A 19,844-nucleotide genomic window follows, 5' to 3' on the forward strand; every position below is an offset into this window, starting at 1 on the left:
CTGCACTAGGCCCAACTGACACATATATTTGATTCCAAATACAAAAAATAATGTGTAACCTGCTGGAAGAATGTAGGAGGTTGAGACAGGATCTCAACACTTGGTGTCTGCAACAAAAGACAACAATATGTGGGCCGATCGTGGCTCAAGAGTTGGCAGCTCGTCTTGTAATCGGAAGGTTGCCGGTTCGAGCCCCGGCTCGGACAGTCTCGGTCGTTGTGTCCTTGGGCAAAAAAGCACTTTGGGGTCCTTAGGGACGAGTAAAGCGCTCTACAAATACAGGCCATGTAATGGCAGAAACATTCTCTAGTGTAAATCCTGACTAGTTCATTAACTACAGATCAGTTTCAGTGAACATTATTCACAGAGGGATCTGAGTTCCTTATACCAGACTCTACAGAAACTGTAACACTGTACAGCTCTGCGACTCAACAATATGACAACAATGTAACACACACTAGAATCATCAAATAAAGCCCCACTAACCACTAGAACTAGAACTAACTAACTAGCACTGGACACTTGCATATTAGAGATTTCTACCACCATAGGAGGCGAGATATCATCCTTGAACCAGAGCATCCAGCCCTCAATTTCGGACATAAAAAGCGACGTGGCCAGGCATGATAACACTTTGACTGAACTGCAGGACTGTGCCTCGAACCACTCTGACACCATCGCCACTCTCCAGGCCACTGTGGAGCGTTTGTCTGCGGAGGTAAAGAAGTTAGATGAGAGATGTGGAGCTCTTGAGGCACTCCAGGAGGAATAATTTAAGAACTGCAGGAATACCAGAAGGCACAGAGGGACCCAAGATGACTGAGTTGGTTCACACCTGTTGGCGGAGGCGCTATCTCTCGAGGAGAAGCCACTCATCGATCGAGCACATAGAGTGAATCGCCAGCGTCCCAAACAAAGTCATCTTCCTCATCATCTTGAGATTGCACTACTACCACATTGGTGAGGAAATTCTGCTGAAAGCTGCAGAGAACAAGAACCTGATGTATAAGGGTTTTTAAAATAAACATCCTCCCAGATTTCCCTCCCTCTGTTGGAAACGCAGAGCCGCATTTGCAAATATGAGAGGAAGACTACGTGGGATGACCGGCGTCAGGTACAGACTGCTATACCCTGCAAAGCTGTTAGTGACATGAACTTGACATAAGAAAACGAATTTATCCCTTTTTGATTCTGTGTATCTGGCGCTCATCCAGTGAGTTCACACTTGGCAGAAACAGACTGAATTTGTCTGGAGAACTTTGGCTTCAGCCAAGTTAGATAAACACACTGTGTCTCTGTCAAAACAGCAGTGTAGTTGTGGCACCCCTGTGAGGGAATGACCACATGAATATTATTTTGTGTAAAACACTCATGTAACGGGACATTTTTCATTGCTATATGTATTTATTTTCAGTTTCTTTAAGAGGATAGAAAATCCATGTAACAGGGATTCATTTTATGTTAGAAAGCAGTGAGGGCGGAACTTTGGTGCTTGCTCCGGGGTTTCGGGGAGCAGTAAGTGGAGCCCACCTTCCGCTGCTTCCTCAGACACGTTCTGGAGGAAAGCAGAGACGCATCGTGTCTTCCTTACTCTGCTCTTCACCTGCTTTTACAGGTCGGTACACGGTGCTCGCACCGAAAATGTTGTTTATTGTCACCATGGTTACCCACGTTAATGTGAATGGGAGAGTTAAGGCGGTCCGCCAAAGTTATTTATATGTAAACACGGGAGAAAACCAGAGGAGTGTCCCGCGCGACCGCACCGCGAGCCCGCTCGTTAGGTGGAGCGCTCGTGAAGCAGAGTCAGTGCGCTCCTATGCTCTGTGCAAACGTGTTGTAATGCTCCAATCAAATCAGTTCTGTGAGATGTGAATGTTAATAGTTCTGTTAAAGTGACTGAGTAGATTAGCTAGTGTAACACAAGCACTCTGAGCAACTCTGTGTAGCTAACAGAGGCATTCATGGGTTGATTAAACAAGCTGTGTTTCATGATGCACTAAATAGTGATTTTGCCAGTAAATTACTGGAGGGAACAAATGTAATGTATTTACCAATGCTGTTATTGAATAGAACTGTTTAGCCAGTAAGACACTGCAGAAGACAATGTGATGTGTTTATTGATATGATAAAAGGATGTAGCTGTTATGGAAAGAAGTGTGAACTTGAGAAAGTGAACCAGTTAAAAAGAGTATATTTCACTGATGTTGTGAAATAAGTAAATGTAATTGATGTGAATGAGGAACCAGCTGAACAGTATATTGAAAGCTCATGTTTAGTGTTTTATAGCATTTATTTGTGTGAAATAAATCAGACTCAGACACGTTCTGGAGGAAAGCAGAGACGCATCGTGTCTTCCTTACTCTGCTCTTCACCTGCTTTTACAGGTAACATATTTGTCATCGAGGTCTTCATCCTTGGGACCCGTAACATAGTAACTTCTTCATTGTTATACTTCTATAGTTTTCCCATTTTGTGAGCTGTGGATGTGGAAAGTGTCACAGTGACACATCCACATGAAAACGGCGTTACCTTCGTTCATTTGCACGTCAAATGAACGAGCTGTTTGGACTTTAACGTCACAGCTGATGCTTCGATACTCGAACTCAAGAGTTCAGCTTCCACTCAGAGGTACAAGTACACACAGCAAAGATAAACGTGTACACAAGGTTGAACCTACAAGTGCACAGCTCCAACCAGAGATGGGAAGTAATCCGATTACTTTTTTCAAGAAACGAGTAAAGTGAGGGATTACTATTGCAAAAAAGGTAATTAGATTACTGTTACTTTGCCGTAAGCACGCTGCGTTACTGCGTTACTAAAACCGCAGCTGTGTGCAGATGAACAATGGATAATCTATCGAGTGTGGAGAGAGTGTGAGCGTGCAGCGTTTAAAGCGTGGAAGCACTGACCTTACTTTGAGTTTGACTCTGTAAAAAGTGACAAAAACATTAGCATCCGCTGTTCACTGCGTGGGAAGACAACATGCTCACTCACTATGTGTTAATGGGCATGCTTATTTATAACTTTGATAAAATGTCATAAAAATAATTCCATGCCAGCTCACCATTGGTGATCAGGTAGTTTCTGTTCCAGTTCCAGTCCCATAAATCATGAAGCTTGCTGCCAGAAAAGCTTCAAATCTCCTTTGAAAGCTGTTTGTGGTCTTGATTGTGGGAGCTTCAGTTGTCTGACTCCAGCTGCCACACAGTGCTCACTGATATCATTTGCAAAAACCCCAGTGTGACAATATTTATCAGGAAGTGACGACTTTTCTTTGAACATTTGCTAAGGCTAAGCTGTGCTTTCTACCACAGTTGGGAATTTCCTGGTTTACAACAAATTATTGTGTCAACACCGCATAAGATTTCAAACTACAGGAAAATCACTGGAGTTATAAGAGGCAGACAACGACACACACACCACATGCATGCTGTTGCTATTTATTGTGGATTAACCTGTCAAGGGCAAGAACAAAATAATTCTGCCTCAAATACAGGAAATCATAGCTTTCCTGTATTTCCTCCATTGTTGGCATGCTGGTTAGTGCTGTTGCTCCACAGTAAGAAGGTCCTGGGCTAAATTATCCATGAATGTAAACGGCTGTGTGTTTCTATCTGATAGACTGGTGAGCTGTCCAGGGTGTACCCTGCCTGGTAACCTATCACTTCAGGGTTATTTCCCAGCCCTGCTGCAACCAGGATAGAGATAGGAGGATGGTAGTTGTTGTAGACCCATTCAATTTCAATTGAAGGATTAAAATGTTCCAGGAGCTCAACTTACTCCATCTGAACATGTTTCAATCGTGTTTTATGAACACAACATGCAGCTTTACTGAATATGAAAAGGTTGTGTTGATTTAACTCAGTTGTTTAAGTTTCTGCCAAAGCAAAACCTTTGTGTGCAACCAGTGTCCACTATTGAATCAAGTAAATCCAACATGTTTTTGTCAGTGCAAAAGGAGTTACGGTGCCTGTATTCCTGCACAATATTGTCCCGGGAGGGAGGAAAACTTTCTGGTGAAGTTTTGGTTGATTTTTGGGTTTTGCTTGACACTAGGTTGATTTTATCAGTGAGGTTTGGATTGTTTTCTTTCTCTAAGAGAGAGAAAGATGGTTTTATGCTTGGACATGTTTGCAATGGGCCCCAGTATTTGTTACTTTATTAGTATTTTATTGGTTGCGTTTGTTTGTGCTTTTGTTACAGTGCACTGAGATAAGAACATCTGAGAGGTGTGATCCACCGCTGGTGATATTTTGGTATTTTGTGAGTTCCCGATTTAACAAATCAGCTCTTTAATCCAGACCTGAGAGGTTGAACTTTAAAGCGCTATAAAATATTCTTACTGGAAACAGTGGCAAAGTGTTTTTCTCCATGATTATAATGGGCTTGGGAGTAGAGCTGGGCGATATATCGAGTTTTTAAAACATATCGATATATTTTTATACGAGATATAAGATGTGACAATATCCTTTATATCGATATAGTCTATGTTACGTTATAATTATAGTTGTGGAGCCGCAAGTTTGCCTCTCTTTCGTCCACTTTTGTCTCTACGCAACGTTACTCCGCCTCGCCTTCACTGAAGACAACTCCCCCTCCTACCCCATCGCTTCACGTGCAGGCAGCGACAAGACGGACACGGCAAATCTCCGTTAACGAGTTACTGCGCATCGCCCCATGCGTGGGGCTGGACGGCGTCAACGTGCTAACGAGCTAAACATGCTAACGAGCTAACCGCGCTAACGAGCTAACCGCGCTAACCCTAAAATCCTTTCATTCTCTCAAAAGTTGATAGCGCGCCTTATGTATGAATTCTGGTTGTGCTTGGTGGCCGCGAACCGATTTTATATGGTACACGGCGTTCAGCAATCTGTCAAAAATGTTTGAGTACGACTTTGGTAAGCTACGGAGCTGCACCGCTTGATAGATTGTCGGCGCATTACGGCTACCGAGGAGCTTCGCGGAGTGATACGTACTGTGCTTCAACGTAATATTACCGTATTGTGTGTGTATAAGGACCATAAATGGCACCTGTAAGAGACGTGGTTATGAAGCGGATTTCAAACTCCAGGCTATCAGTCACACAGTAAAACTTGGGAACAGAGCAGCTGTAAAATCTGTCTGTCTTTGTTATTACGCTCAGCGTCTTTTAGTTTACATTTTGACTGCACAATTGTGAGCTCTTTGTTTAGCACAAAAACAACCTTGTTTTCTTTTATTTATGGAGCATTATTATTTAATGAATGCTCATAATTTAATTTTGAGTAATTTTTCATGTACATCTGTGCTGTATGTTAATAAAAGTGCCTGTGTGACATCTGGGACACAGCTTTGACTAAGAACTCTTTTTGTTCTTACTTTATGGCTTAAAAAAAATATCGAGATATATATCTTATATCGCCATCCAGCTAAAAAATATCGAGATATGAATTTTGGGTCATATCGCCCAGCCCTACTTGGGAGAAATTCACTTATATGTGACATTGATCACATGAGAAGTCCTGAGCCTAAAAGGATTGCAGCGAGTCAATCCAGTCCAAAAACAAGGAGCTGTTTTCCTTTAAAATGATGACGTCATCTTGCTGGTGATGGAGGCTCGAATAGGCTGCACGTGAGACTCCATTATCAGCAATATCTGGTATGAATGTGTGTGGATGTATGCATGTGACTGGACTGTGATGGACTGACGACTAAAAGTTTAACTGACTTGATACTGAGACAAAAACGGTGCCGACTTTAGGATTAGTGAATGTCCACAACAATTCACCCAGCCTGTAGAAGAAGGGTGGAGGTTTTGTCTTGCTTTGTTGTTGCAGGAGCAGAAGGATGACAGAGACTAAAGGGGGAGGCTGTAGCTTCACATGAGTGTGAGCTGCAGACTGAACCCTTTGGTTGCTAATGTTGAGTCACTGATGTTTGCATTAAGAAAATTGTGTTTTATTAGCTGTGTTTTAATTAAGGTATCACATTATATTGTTGGGAATGTTAAATGCTAAAGTGAAGAAAAGCTTTGATTTCACTCATGACTGAACATGTTATTATTAACCATAGCAGGCCACTGTAAAGAGTCAATTAACTGTTATAGAGGAAAAAAGGCCAAAAACTCTGTTAATACCTATGAATAACAGGCAATGATAGACTTGTCACATTCAAAATAGAGATATGTAATAACAAACACGGGTCCGTGTCATTTAGGTTCTCCATTGAAATAGTCAATCATTTAGAAAAGTAGAATATATGTATATATATGTCTCAACGCTGTTTCTCAATAATATTAAAAACCTAAAAACTATTGTTGTGGAAGATAGAAGTCACTGTGACAGCCCTCTGACTGTGGAGGACGTTTGTAATCCTATTTCTGCACTTAAGGCCAACAAATCTCCCGGCACAGATGGTTTAACTGCAGAGTTTTATGAATCATTTTCTAATCTCCTGGCTCCGTTCTTACTGCAGCTTTTCATAGGAAGTGTAGAGAATAACATCCTCCCTCCTACTCTTACTCAGGGTCTCATAACACTTATTCCAAAGCCAAACAAAGACTTACTTCTTATTGATAATTGGAGACCCATCTGTCTGCTCAATGATGACTATGAGATTATGGCTTTAGTACTTGCTAACAGAATGAAAGAGTTCTTGGACACAATTATCGATGAGACACAATCAGGCTTTATGAGAAACAGACACCTTTCTAAGAACATGAGACTGGTTTTAGATCTACTTGATTACTCTGATTTGGTATCTGACTATAGCTTCATTCTCTTCCTGGATTTTTAAAAGGCTTTTGATACAATTGAACATCAATTTATTTTCCACTCTTTGGAAAAATTTGGCATTTTTCTGTAAAGCTATCAAAACCTTGTACACGAATGGCAATAGCTCAATTAAAACGATTAAGACTCCACCCCGAGATTTGACCTGTTATACAAGGAATCAGCACAGCTGATAAGGAGCTCATCATCAGCCAGCTAGCTGATGACACCACACTCTTCTTGAAGAATGCAAATCAAATCCGTCCAGCCCTTAGTGTTATTAGTGATTTCTCTGAGGCATCTGCTTTATGTCGAAATCTAAAAAAATGTGAATTACTAGCAATTAAAGGCTGCACTGCAAATGCTCTCTGTAACATTTCTGTTAAACAAGAAGTCACATATCCAGGACTGTTAATATCCAAAGACCAAAAGTCAAGATGCTCATCAAACTTGTCAAACAGTGTTGGGGAATTCTCAATGGTGCTTGGTGCCATACCCTCAGGGACTTTAATGTTATATAAAAACACTGACAGCTCAATATCTGCCTCAGTCACTCTCCCTGATCCAGCTGAGTCAGCAGTGGGAAAAATCTGCTTTTCACAGGAACTTGGTAACAGCAATAAGAGAATACGTAGTTTATTACGGCGGGGAGTCTCTGGCTGGCTGGAGCGGCATCTAATAACCAACTCGCAAAACAAAATAAAAACAACAAACAGATATTATGATACAGACTTATAATCTGCACCCATGTTTTTTCTAAATTCTATAAAGTGAGCGCGAGAGCCCTCGGTGCGCCTGCGCGCTGCTGAAGTCAAAGTAAACTTTATTGTCATCTCCGCTACAGACAGTCCAGCATATAGAGAGACGAGACAACGAGGCTGCAGTTACAGCGGTGCAAGTAAACAAACAATAAATATAAGAAGAGTAAGAAAATAAATCTACACTTTAGGACTCAGGGTAAAGGATCAATAACAATTTAAATTTATAATTTACAGTTTGATGATTTAAAGTCTCACACAACCCGTCAAAAGGGGCGGGGCCGGCTGCTTCCACGTAGAGCACATTTCATTTATAATGATGTAAATCCAAGCCCATCATGGATTCACGATCTGAATCCTGGGTTGTGTGAAATCCCAGAAATCAACCTTAGACAAAGTGAATCTGTGAACTAAGGTGTAGGTCTGTTAGGTTAATTGTGCTGATCCTCGGGTTGGGGGATTTGTGTTTGTACTGGAGCGCAAAATTCAAACCAATGGAAGATGGACAACAAAAGTTCAAAGCCATCAGGTGCTCAGTTTATGTATTTATTTTTGGCCTACATCAGTAAGAAATGCCAAATTATATACACAAAGTTACAGGAATCACCACTCCTGTTATTCATGATGATTTCAGTAACATCACATAATAACATGTAACGTTATTATGTGATGTGCGTACTGTTAATGCTGATACTGTGGTGAAATTCTCTGCTTCTTTTGTGTATTCTGCATCTATTACGTCAGATTGTCTTACCCCTCATATGGTTGAGAATTTTGCCAATACCCTGTTAACTACATGTTCCTCCATCCTCGACACTGTGGCACCTATTAAAATGAAGCGCCCCAGAACTTACTCACAATGTTGGTTAAGTGACTCTGTTCGCGCTCTACGACGTGCGTGTCGGCGGGATGAGAGAAGGTGGAGGAAAGATAAACTCCAGGCATCTTACGACATCCTACGTACTAGTCGCTTGAAGTTTCAAACTGCTGCCAAAATGGCTAAAGCAGCTTTTCTTTCAAAAATTATCTCTACCAATGGTAACAATCCTCGAATTTTATTTAAAATTTTTAACTCTGTGGTCAACCCCTGCCCCACTATGCCGCTGCCGTGCTCCACGGTTCTTTGCGAACAATTTTTAAATTATTTTTTAGATAAAGTCTCATCTCTTAAATCTGCTCTTCCTTTAATGACAGGCCCTGCGTTTACCCCTGACTGTTCCTCTTCTATCAGTTTGAACCCGTTTCACTCCCTACTCTTAAGCGTCTGGTTGAACAACTGAACAATACTAATCTCGTATATGATGTTCTTCCATCTCGTATAGTTAAGGACTGTTTTAGTGCAATTGGACCTAGTATATTGTCCCTTTTGAACTCTTCTTTGCTCTCTGGTTGCGTACCATCAGCCTTTAAACATGCTATAATTCAGCCTCTTCTTAAAAAAAGGAACCTCGATTATAATGATTATGCGAACTATAGGCCGATTTCCAAGCTTCCGTTCTTGGCCAAAATTCTTGAGAAGATAGTGTTGCTTCAACTCCAGGCCTACCTGGATGAGAATAGCATTAATGATAAATTCCAATCGGCCTTCAAACCACATCATAGCACTGAGTCAGCGCTGCTCCGAGTTCTCAATGACCTTCTACTAATGGCTGATAATGGGCGCTCCTCGGTCCTAGTGCTATTGGATTTATCGTCGGCTTTCGATATGGTTGATCATAAAATCCTATTGGCGAGACTTGAGCACGCTGTAGGCATCAAGGGTGTTGCCTTGGATTGGTTTAAATCATACTTGTCCAATCGGCTCTCCTCGGTTCACTTGGCCACTTCCTCTTCCTTCGCTGTACCTGTCTGTTGTGGTGTCCCTCAGGGATCTGTGTTAGGCCCTACTCTGTTCTCATTGTACATGCTTCCATTAAGCGCTATCTTTGAGAAATATCACATCGCTTTTCATTATTATGCTGATGACATTCAGATCTACTTTGAGTTAAATGATGACCTAGCTTTGTCCTTGAATAGTTTTCGAGGGTGCATGTGTGAGGTCAGGCAATGGCTCCTGGCAAATACTCTTATCCTTAATGATAAGAAAACTGAAATTGTGGTCTTTGGCAGTGACGTCCTTCGTGCCAAACTTCGTGATGCTTTTGGTTTTCTCACTAGCTCCTTTTCCGACACTGTTAGGAATTTGGGCGTGTTACTTGACAGCTCATTTAAACTTGATAGACAAGTGTCTGCTGTTGTTAGATCCAGTTTTTACCAACTCCGCCTTATTTCTAAGGCCAGGCAGTATATCCCGCATAAAGACCTGGAAAAACTCATCCATGCCTTTGTAACTTCGAGGCTGGATTACTGCAATTCACTCTATTTTGGACTCCACTCTCCCTCCTCCATAGTTTACAGACAGTCCAAAATGCTGCTGCAGGCATTCTAACCAAAACTAAGAAGTTTGCCCACATTACTCCCGTCCTAGCTGATTTGCACTGGTTGCCTGTGAAATATCGTATCCAATTTAAAATTCTGCTGTTTACTTTTAAAATCACTAATAACACAGCACCGAGCTATCTTAAGGAACTCTTAAGCTTATATGTCCTGCTAGGGCTTTAAGATCATCCTCACAGTTACTGTTGGTGCAGCCTAGATCTCGGCTGAAGTCTAGAGGTGATCGAGCGTTTGCCCTGGCCGCACCAGAGTTGTGGAACAACCTTCCCATTGGCATTCGGGCGTCTGACTCTATTCAATCTTTTAAATCACGGCTTAAAACGTATTTGTTTAATCTTGCGTTTTCTACCGGTTAAATGCTGGCCTTGTCTGCAGTGATTTATTTTACTAATTTTCCTATCTTGCTTTTTATTTGCGCTGTGTATGTCTTATCCCCATTGTGTGTTGATGGCACAGTTATATTGTGCTATAGCTATGTGCTATAGTTATATTTTTTCTATTGGTGGCTTTTTCCTGTGAACATAATTCTACACTTTTATTTTTATGACTCTGATTATACTTGTGTTAATTTGTTCTATGTTAAGCACTTTGGCATGCCGTTGGTTTTTAAATGTGCTCTATAAATAAAGATTGTTGTTGTTGTTGTCCTGTAAGCACAGTCTGCCTGTGTCTTTTCTCTGCAAATGAACATTTTCAGCCAATATAGGTAATGCATCAACATGGCTGCCGTGGCTAAGTTAGGAATATTTATAATGTCATTTCCAAAACTTGCATATGATCTGCAATTTGTAGCAGATCTACTGACTGTCACAGAGCAGCTGGAGCAGTCTCAAATGCAGGTCAGTCCACTGCTGCCCCCTGTGGCCAAGTGCCATAGCTACTGCTGGATGAACTCGTGACACATGTGCACCTGTTTCTATGAACACATTGAGTCTGAGTGGCTGCACTTACACTGGTGCATTCAAACATATTGAAAGATGCCAGCAATGTGGATTGTCAAGACTCAAACTAACCATAATCGATGCCCTGGCTCTCTCTCTCTTGCTCTTCAATCTCTCTCTCTTGCTCTTCCATCTCTCTCTTGCTCTTTTATTTCTCTCTCTTGCTCTTCCATCTCTCTCTTGCTCTTTTATTTCTCTCTCTTGCTCTTCCATCTCTCTCTTGCTCTTTTATTTCTCTCTCTTCCTTTTCCTAAATCCCTCGTTTTGCACAGTCCCTGACGTGCTCGCCGTTGTTTTTTCCCTGCTAATTTTAGCATCACACGGCACAGCTTCTGTATCACGTGGTATAAGGCTCCGCCCTTGTCATTTGTTGAGCAGGAAGAGTGAGCGCTTGTTTTCATGCAGAGTACGTCCCGGATCAAAATGTGAAGTTTTACAAATCACCACTTCTTTAGTGAATATCATTTCAGTCTCAGACAATCTCGTTTCTCTTACAGAGGTTGAATGCACCTTCTGCGGATGGCGGTACCACACAGTGTGCGTGGACTTCCCCTGCACAGAAGGAAACTACAAATGCTGTGAATGCTAAATAAAGAGAAACAAATGATCCCTGTTGTCTTTGCTTGATGATTGGTTTGAGTCTTGACAATCCACATTGCTGGCGTTGCATCTTTCAATGCCAGCAATGGCAGGTATCAGTGCTCAAACCTTTTGTGTTTGTTTCCAACAAGTTGCCCACCTCGGGAAACAAAAATGTGTTCTTTTACTTGTCAGATGAACATATGAGACACTTTGACTCTTCAGTGCAGTGTGGAGCCTAACAAAGATCTGTTTTGTGTCCCAGCTGATCAGCAGGAGGAGGAGAGTCTGACGGAGCAGCAGAGGAACATTTTCAGCTACTTGGACTCAGCTCAGCCACTACAGAGGAAACAATGAGCTCAACACAGAAGGTGACAGACAGAGCAGGACCATATGACCAAAGATATTTATCACCATATACATTTGAACATTTGCCATAACGATGTAGCTGACGATAGAATTGACACCAGACAAAATACTTTACAGCTGCACAACTTTATTAAAAACCCATCAATGTATTTTCACTGAAACAAGCAGCTGTTGTTTATGTGCATTAAAGTTATATAAAAATGTAACAGTGCAAATGCAAATTCCTCGCTGACAGTTTAACCAAAAGGCGTTTCCAGTGGAAACTGGCCGACACATCCTGAGCATAACCATGTATAATATCCACTAAACTTCAGAAGAGGTTATACAGTCGTGGCCAAAAGGTTTGAGAATTGCATAAATATTGGAACCTGGAGAAGTTGGTGCTTAAGATTTTATAATACAGATTTGTACTTTATTTCAGATTGAACCTTTAAAGGGGCATTTCTGGACTTTTAAACGCCAGTATGTTCCTATAGACCAAATATTTAAAGACCAAAAATGTTCTTCTCTCTTCTCTTCTCTCCCCTTGTTCTCTCTCGTATTTCTGAGAGTGTATCATGTAACACTATAGATCAACTTAGCTCAGAATATATAAAGCATATAAACAATTACAGCAATATGATGCAACAAACACAGCAGCTACTGATCCAAAATACTCAAAGCTTCATAGAACTGAAACAAACATTTATTTTTAGCTCCATCCTGCTGCTGATACAGACTTTAGGTTTCTGAACATTAAACTTGTTGCTGCCTTTCATAGTGTGTAACTTGAAGGCCCTGAGTACTTTCTCCCACACTGGAAACACTGGGATGATCACATTATTTGAACATTACCTAATAAGACTGATTCAGCACAGACAGTTATGTTAAACTTTCCTAGCAGTCCTTCACAAACAGGGAACAGTCTGTCTATTCTCTCCATCTGTCAGCTGCTGCTGGCTCTTCCTCCTCCTCTTCCTCACACACTGCTGAGTTTGTCCTGGTGGATCATCAGGGCTGCAAAGCCTCACAGATGATGTGCAGCAGTGGGTCCCTCAGTCTGTCCTCACTCTGGACACTTGCAGTCGTCACACATGGAAATCAAATGTGTGATAAGCTGCAGGATTCAAACACAAGTGTAACTTATAAACACATGTTCATACTTTTATTCCACAATCAGAGAGAAAGAAACAGAGAGAGAGTGCAGGACAGACAGGTGACAGTCTCAGGTGTACACACTGCTACACAACAGCAGCAGAGAAGCAGGATTTAGTGTTTGTGTTATTACGAGTGTAAACAAGAAGAGTTCCAGATGGTGCAGTGGACACATGTGTGACTGCTGTGATTAAAGCATCTTTCTTTCAGCTTAACGAGTGAACCGTCAGCTCGTTCAAACACACGTTAAAGTGCGTTTGGCTCGACACCACCGAACAGAGGCAGCAATATAACATAGCTAACATTAACAGTGCAGTGGATCCTGCTTGTGCCGTGATGTTCAGGACTGCAAACCGAGCAGCATCACTGACTTTCAGCTTGTTGTGTTTGTGGATATATGACTGACTTTAATTATCCACAAAATCATCACATTCTCTGTCAGATTAAGGTCGACTATTGAACGGCGTATATTTTAAAGGCTTTAAAACCAAGTTAACGCTGAAAGTACAAACATCACTAATGTCACATAACTCTGCCGACAAGGCATAGCTATGGCTATGAAATGCTCTTTGTGTATCACTTCTTCATTATGAAAGATGTCATTAATGCACTAGTAATGTCTCATCTGGAGTATTGTTCAATCATTTGGTCAGCAGCTAATAAGACAGATCTTAACAGACTTCAGTTAGTCCAGAATAAGGCGTCCAGATTAGTGTGAAGATGTTCATACTATACTAATATTGATCAAATGCATAATAACCTTTCTTGGCTTCCTGTACAGGCTAAAATATTCTATGGCTTACTTGTAGTTCTAAAGAAAGCAATTCTGTTAAACACACCACATTTATTCTGCTCAGCTGCAGTATCCAGATGAAATACATCATCATATTACACAGTTTTCAACAAACTGCAATTTAGTAAATGCTCGAGTTAAAAGTAACGTTTTGTTAAACTGTTACATTTAGAGCAACTTTTAAGTGGAATAAGTTGCCTTAAAAAATTAGAGAATTATTCAAAACTTCAATGAACACTTAAAAGCCGATTTACAGAGCTTTTAGTTGTTGTAAATATTGTAAGACATGATTTGTTTTTGAAATTTGTGTAATGTGCCTCAATGTTATTGATATTATTATTATTATTATTGATTGCTTATATTTGAACAATTGTGAAACCTCACTGTGGATGTAAGAGTGAAATTATGTGGATATCTTGAATCCACTTTATTGTGTAATATTTTATGTGAGTATTTGACGGAAGACGAGCAAAATCTGTTGTGGAAGCTAACGGGGTTCCTTTAGAATAAACAAACATAGGATTTATTATCACTGAATAATTCTGTATAAATCTATACAAATTATAGAAATATGTAATAGGAAACAACAAAATAATCTAAATTATAAAAGTGTTTGTGTGTGTGTGTGTGTGTGTGTGTGTGTGTGTGTGTGTGTGTGTGTGTGTGTGTGTGTACAATCAGGAGGGATGGGCATGATTTTAGTGTTTGAACAGTCATGAATTATCTTTAACAGCAGGTTGGATGTAATGTGTTAGAACTACCAGCAGGTGGGGATAAGAGACCTTTAAGGTGTTTGGTGCCACGCTCCACCTTCAGGTTTAAAACTAGTGTTAATGGAGTTTGAAGGTTGAGTTTGTTCCACGACTGCATTTCACTCACTGCCACTGTTTGTATCTCTGTCACTGCAGGACCAACATGGAGCCAGAAGTCAGCGCTCTCAGGAGGCCGACAAACCTCACAGAAGAAAGGGAGAGAAAAAACACACCTGTGACGAGTGTGGGAAGGGTTTTACTCTGAGGGCTAAACTAAAACGGCATCAGGTCATCCACACTGGAGAGAGACCGTTCAGCTGTGACTTGTGTGGAAAGTCTTTTTCCTTCAAGGGTCACCTAAAAACACACCAACTCATCCACAGTGGAGTTAAAGCGTACAGCTGTGATCAGTGTGGGAAGGGTTTTACTCTGAAGGCTTCACTAAAACAGCATCAGGTCATCCACACTGGAGAGAGACCGTTCAGCTGTGACTTGTGTGGAAAGTCTTTTTCCTTGAAGGGTTCCCTAAAAACACACCAACTCATCCACAGTGGAGTTAAAGCATACAGCTGTGATCAGTGTGGCAGAGCTTTTACTCAAAGTAGCCACTTACAGAGGCATCTAGTTACCCACTCTGGAATTAAGCCATACAGCTGTGACGAGTGTGGAAAGGGTTTTACTGTGAGGGCTTCACTAAAACAGCATCAGGTCATCCACACTGGAGAGAGACCGTTCAGCTGTGACTTGTGTGGAAAGTCTTTTTCCTTGAAGCGTTCCCTAAAACAACACCAACTCATCCACAGTGGAGTTAAAGCGTACAGCTGTGATCAGTGTGGCAGAGCTTTTACTCAAAGTAGCCACTTACAGAGGCATCTAGTTACCCACTCTGGAATTAAGCCATACAGCTGTGACATCTGTGGAAAAACTTTCAGCCAGAGAGGGAGACGAAATGAACACCTACGCATTCACACCAGACATGATGTGTACTGCTGTGAACAGTGTGGCAAATACTTTACAACTCACACACACTTACAAGAACACATGTTTACCCACACTGAGGAGAGACCTTATCAATGTGACCTGTGTGAGAAGACTTTTAAATCTCCACATGACCTGAGACGACACCAACAGATCCACACCAGAAAGAGACTCTACAAGTGCAGCTACTGTGAGGTATGTATTTATATTGTTATCTTGTCATTTTAGCCTGACTGTTTGGAACAACTCTGCTCATTAAACTGTGTTAGCATGTTAGCAATTCTACTGCATGGAAAAGCAGCTCTGAGTGATTATTCAGATTTTCCTTTCAGTTATGATTTTAGTATTACTGTAGTATTATGGTGGTAGTATTGTAGTTATTGCAGCCCAGTAAACTGAGTGTGTTAACTGAAACAGTCAAATGTAGTTGGACGTCTGCAGAGATGCTCTTTATTTCAGGCGACGTTCAGGATACAAATGTTGAAGGACTGACTTACACTGTCTTTGTGTCTTTGTTTAGAAGCAGAGTGACACAGATGGATCCAGTTCTCAACCCTGTCATGACTGTGGTGGTGGGAAAGACTTTCATTGTGACCTCTGTGGAAAAACTTTCAGTTGGCAAAAGGCCCTAAAAAGACATCAACGTAGACACACTGGAGACAAACTGAAATACTGCAAAGAATGTGGGAGAAGCTTCACCACATCAAGTGAGTTAAAACAACATGAACTGATTCACAGTGGGGTTAAAAAGCACCTCTGTGATCAGTGTGGGTCATCCTTCACCACTGCAAGTCAGCTTAAAACACACAAAGGAGTCCACACAGGAGAGAAACCACACAAGTGCAGACACTGTGAGAGAAGCTTCTCACAGTCAGGTAATCGTAACATTCATGAACGTGGACACATGGAAGGAAACTACAGCTGTGACCAGTGTGACAAGAGCTTCAGGAATCTCAGTTCATACTCTGCACACAAACGATCCCACGTTACTAATAAACTGTTTCACTGTTACCAATGTGCCCAAACATTCACCTCATTGTCTGCTCTGTGCAAACATCAGCGCGATCACTCAGGGCTGAAATCATTCCCATGACTGGATCACAGTGAATCTGAAGACGCAGAAAGATCCTCTGGTTTCTGTGTCAGACTCAAAAAGCTTGAGATCAGGCTCCACAGAGTTCAGATAGAATCATTTAAACTTGTGTTGAACTGAACTGGTTGCTGGGCTGAACTTCTACATAATACAGATCTACATGGGATCTTCTTTTCTGTGTTTTACTGAGTCAGTTTTGTCCTTTTTTCTCTGTCCTGGTTTTGCTCGTCTGTAAATGATTGAAACTCAGTCAAATAGTTCATTGTTCTCCAGCAAAACGTTTTGGAAACTCATGTTTAACCTTTAAAACTCTGACATGTTTTAGCACACAAGGCTTCATCGGGGAGTTCACTCATGATTGGACCATGAGAACAAAGGTTTTTAGTTCTTTCAAAGAGAGTCTTGGAGATGTTTGATGTTTCTGTTTTTCTGAAACCACCTGAAAGAAAAACTATTTTTCTTGCTTTATGTAGTGTGGAAGTTTTTAATGTTTCTTCATCTGTGATGTTCTTGAATGTGTTCACGTGAAGATGGTACAAATAAACTGTCCTTTCAGCTTTAGCTCCTAATTTATTCATTATTTATGGATGTAGCACAGGACTAATTTGCCCACTCAGTAAATCTCACTCATGGTCAAGAAATTGAAATAAACCTTGTTTCCCTGCTGGATAGTGATCCACTGTAACTCTGCTGCTCCTTCCTGTTTAGGATTTCTGTGGCTGAAGTAAAATTCCCTCCATCCATCACTTATCCCAGCTAACCCAAAGCGGGAACGTAACAAGTGGGGGCTCGTCCGGGATCTTTGAAAAGGGAGTTCTGTGTTGGATTTGGTTTTCTTTTTGATTATCTCGCTTTGGCACCTTTTAGAGATTAATAACTTCCCAGTTAAGGTAGGTGAGTACCCAGCTGAGCTTTTTAAGTTCCTCCTTCGGGCACTCTTTTGTTATTTTGCCTTTGTTGTTTTAGGAGTAATCCTGGGTGGGGATTAATTCTCTGTTGGGGGTAAGCAATTCAGGGCTGCGGTCGCTGAAGTTCTGCCTTTAAAGTTGCCTCGAGCCCAGCACGCTCCGGAAGATAGACAGGGCAAGGTTTTGGAACTGGGTAAGTTGTTTTGTTAACGTGTGTGTTGCGGAAGGTACGTTGGTCAGCTAAAGTAAGTTGTGTAGTGGTCTGTTAACTGTCTTAATTAGGTTGCGTTTTGCTAACTCTTCACCATCCCCAAAATGGTTGACACAGCTGCTAGTGTACAGGTGTCTAGAGGCTTGTTTGTGAGCAATAACATTCACCTGGTTCCAGACTTCTGTGAATCCAGTGTTCACAGCTTTTTCAGTGTGTTCGAACGCTTGGCAACTGCACTGCAGTGGCCTCAAGATGTGTGGGGGGTGATGTTGCTGTGTCGGTTGACAGGTAAGGCTCAAGAAGCGTGTTCTTGTCTGTCTAGGCAGGACGGCCTGGTTTATGGAAAGATCAAAAGTGCCGTCCTCCAAGCCTATGAACTGGTACCTGAGGCCTATAGGCAGAGGGTTGGAGTTGGCACAGGGACAGTCTTGACTTCGCCAGGGAGAAGGCGAGGCTCTTTGATAGGTGGTGTGCGGCAACCCAGGTTAATGATGTGGGGTCCATACGTGAGCTTATGCTGGTGGAGGATTTTAAAATCTCTGTTCCTAAGTCTGTGGCCCTTTATTTAAGTGAACAGAGGGTTACAACTCTACAGCAAGCTGCCACCCTGGCAGATGAGTTTAAGCTGACTCATACAGCAAGTGCGGTAGGACAGGATATCCCTCTGCACTATAGCGCAGCCTGGACAGGTAAAAGTGGGCCAGCTAAGAAGGAAAATGCAGTTATGGTGTTAAGACCTAGGCCCAAACTGTGTTTTTTCTGTCACAAGCCTGGCCATGTGGTTGCCAATTGTGTCAAAGTGGCACTCAAACAGAAAGCCCACTCAACACAAAAGGGGCCTGTTTTGAGAAAAGTCAGTCGTGGCTCTCAAACTGACAAGCTTGCCAGGCCTACGGAAAGGCTAAACCTGGAGCATAATTGCTCGGTAGCACCCCGTAATCAGTGTACCCTGAGCTGCCGTTGGTTGACCCTTTCTCCGGTTCATGTTCAAAACCACCCTTCAGATCTGCACCCCTTGCTAACAAGTATGTCTGTGTTTCAGCGAAGCCTGCTAGCTGCCTGCTGGGTTTTCCACACGTGATAGTTCGAAGCCCTGGCTATCCCATGGGACACTGTTTCGAGGGTTTGGGGCCACTCTCTGGGAATGTTGTGAACCCACTGAGATGGGATTGGCAGCTCCCGCAGGTAATGCCTAACCGGTGCTATGGGGTTTGGTAGGTGGAAACCCTGCAATTTCTTCATGAAACGGCTATGGACTCACTTTGTGTTATCGTAAATTTGACAAACCATGGGTTTGCATTTATGGGAGGGGGTGTTACGGCCCTAGCACGGCCTCTCTCTCTCCTGAGGATGCCTGTGTGGGAGTGTCCCACTACTTCCTGCCCGAAGTGCCACCTTTCCCTCCTGTACAGCTGACTCCCATCAGCAATTAAAGGTATTTAAGCCCAGAGCAGGGTGAGCTCTGGGCCAGAGTGCCATTTGTGTGGGTACAGCTAGTGAGCTGAGTGTTTTTGCGGTGTTTCCAGCTGGTGAGCTGTGTTTTGTGGTTTTCAGCTAGTGAGCTGCGTTTTCCTTTTGACATTTTGCATTACTGACCAACGCCTGAGTTTTGTTTGTGTTACTCTTATGGTGATAGCGGCTTGTCCGTCTCTTTTAGTTTAATTACTTCAATAAAACTGTTTTATTTAACTGTTTCGCCTCCTTGATTCCTTTTTCTGACCCGGTCACTTTTGTTACTTCCCCCTCCCCGCCTAGACCCCAGGGGAACGTAACACAAATGGAAGCATGTTTAAAAAACACAATGTGAGAGAGACGTTGAGGTCCTTAGAAGTTGCCCTGGGTTTTTCTGTCACCCTGCTAGATGTTACACACCTTGTTATTGGACTGATTTCTACTGCTGGACTACTCCTGCGGAGAGTAACAATACTCTTACTAATTAGCTCCCTTTCACACCTTTGGGGATATTTATTTTTGTGTTTGCAGCGCTGTGAGCCAGAACAGCGAGAGAAAAATCTGCAACAGCGACGAGCCGAATGCTTACGTGAATCGCAGCAGCTGCACATGTGCTACGCTGAATTAGAGGATATCTTTGCTCTGGATTTCTATTTCTACTTTTTCATTTCTATATGATTCTTCTTGCATC

The 19,844-nt window shown here is 42.0% G+C and overlaps 1 long non-coding RNA gene across 1 annotated transcript; it reads left to right on the forward strand.

Annotated features, from left to right (window-relative positions):
• The first annotated feature begins 1,569 nt into the window (after positions 1–1,569).
• Positions 1,570–15,114, forward strand: LOC143413573 (uncharacterized). The gene is made up of 3 exons (XR_013094177.1): positions 1,570–2,384; positions 11,729–11,834; positions 14,668–15,114. It is a non-coding gene; the product is annotated as an uncharacterized LOC143413573 (long non-coding RNA).
• Positions 15,115–19,844: the final 4,730 nt, after the last annotated feature.

Source organism: Maylandia zebra, linkage group LG2 (genome assembly GCF_041146795.1).
Source record: "Maylandia zebra isolate NMK-2024a linkage group LG2, Mzebra_GT3a, whole genome shotgun sequence".
Taxonomy (NCBI): domain Eukaryota; kingdom Metazoa; phylum Chordata; class Actinopteri; order Cichliformes; family Cichlidae; genus Maylandia; species Maylandia zebra.